This window comes from Myotis davidii, unplaced genomic scaffold (assembly GCF_000327345.1).
Source record: "Myotis davidii unplaced genomic scaffold, ASM32734v1 scaffold112, whole genome shotgun sequence".
NCBI lineage: Eukaryota > Metazoa > Chordata > Mammalia > Chiroptera > Vespertilionidae > Myotis > Myotis davidii.
The window spans coordinates 1534544-1536712 of NW_006284838.1; the positions used below are offsets into that span (position 1 = coordinate 1534544).

The 2169-nt window shown below is 46.2% G+C and overlaps 1 pseudogene; it reads left to right on the forward strand.

The window, feature by feature from the left end:
- The first annotated feature begins 553 nt into the window (after positions 1-553).
- Positions 554-2169, forward strand: LOC102752040 (annotated as a pseudogene).

The window sequence follows — 2169 nt, forward strand, 5'->3', positions numbered from 1 at the left end:
AAACTCCAAGATTCTGAAGTCTGCTAACAGTGTCTCTGCCGGAAGCCGGTCCAGCCTTGCTGCTTGACACAGTCGCTGCAGGGAAGAAACATCTGCACAGCATATGTTTCAAGGGACCTGGCGTATATGGCATACTGTTCTTAATATGTTTGCTCACCTTCTTGGCGCTATGTGTTTTAACCAAGGTCACCTCTCCGAGAAAGGTTGTTTCCCCAGGTAGGAATTTTTCCCTGAAGTTAGGGTGGGAATAAAACCCCTTAACTAAGTGCCAGGTGGGTAGTTAATCACTTTAACTATGAACAATCACACTTAAGCTACATAATCTTTCCTCCCTGGAATGGAGATAAGAAATGCCCCAACCTTTGGAATAGAAATTGATAGGATTAAAATCAACTGGTATAAATACAGATGTAACAAGACAATAAAACACAGAACCTGGCTGGAGAACCAACTATGCTGATCAACTGAACGCTGCCTCCGTGTCCTTCATTCTTCATTGACTCCGTCCACACCTTTGGTAACCCCTGGACCTGCTGGGGTTGGACCCCAACAAATGGCACACCTCCAGCTCGAGAGGCCCAAGTCCCTGCTGCAGAAGCTCCAGAGCTCTTCCAGGCGGCCTGGCTGCAGGACTTCCCCTGGCTGCGCTACTGCCAGGACACCGGCCTCATGTCCTGCAGCTGGTGCCAGAAGACCCCCTCGGGCAGCAGTGGCGGGGACCTCCCTCCCGGGGGCCATGATGAACTGTCTCGAGGGACCCACACCTACAAGAAAACCCTGCTCCTGCGGCACCACGTCTCCACAGAGCACAAGCTCCACGAAGCCAACGTCCAGGAATCAGAAATACCTTCAGAAGAGAGATACTGTGACTTTAATAGTAGGCCAAATGAAAACTCTTATTGCTGTCAACTTCTTGGACAATTAAATGAGCAGAGAAAGAAAGGTATTCTTTGTGATGTCAGCATTGTGGTGAGCGGAAAAATCTTTAAAGCTCATAAGAACATCCTGGTTGCAGGCAGCCGTTTCTTTAAGACTTTATATTGCGTTTCCAACAAAGAAAGCCCTAACCAAAACAATACTACCCACTTAGATATTGCTGCAGTTCAAGGTTTCTCCGTCATCTTGGACTTCCTGTACTCTGGTAACCTGGTGCTCACAAGCCAAAATGCCATCGAAGTGATGACCGTGGCCAGCTATCTGCAGATGAGCGAAGTTGTTCAGACTTGCCGAAATTTCATCAAAGACGCCTTAAATATAAGCATTAAATCTGAAGCTCCGGAGTCTGTGGTTGTGGACTACAACAACAGAAAACCAGTCAGTAGAGATGGTCTGTCTGCATCGCGGGATCAAAAAATTGCCAGTTTTTGGGCAACACGGAATCTTACCAATTTGGCAAGTAGTGTAAAAACTGAAAATGATGGTTGCAGTGTCGATGAGGGCCAAATGGAGAACTACCAAATGAATGACAGTGGTTGGGCTCAGGATGGTTCACCTGAATTGGCTGAAAGTGAAGCCCCAAGTCAAACAAAAGTGTTTATTTGGAATAATATGGGCTCCCAGGGAATTCAAGAAACTGGCAACAAAACAAGGAGGAAAAACCAAACTGCAAAGAGATTTATTTATAATATACCGCCTAATAATGGAACAAGTTTAGAAGATCGCTCAGTGATGCAGCCACCTGTTGCCTATCCAGAAGAAGATATGTCATTCATTAAGGAAGAACCGGATCTGGGCGGTGCTCTGCTCCCGGGGCCGGACTGTGACAGGAATGTGAGCGCAAACGTGCTGGCAGAAGCCAGCTTGGGGCAGGATGCAGGCGATGCTGGTACTTCACATGATTTCAAGTATGGCCTGATGCCTGGCCCATCAACTGATTTCAAGTATGGATTGCTACCTGGTACTTCAAACGATTTCAAGTATGGCTTGTTACCAGGTGCTGCAAACGATTTCAAGTGTGGATTGTTGCCTGAATCTTGGCCAAAACAAGAAACTTGGGAAAATGGTGAATCATCTCTAAACATGAACAGGTTAAAATGCCCTCATTGTACCTATGTAGCCAAATGCAGACGAAAACTAAAAAGGCATTTGCTCATTCATACGGGAGTCAGATCCTTTAGCTGTGATATTTGTGGAAAACTGTTTACTCGAAGAGAGCATGTAAAAAGAGGA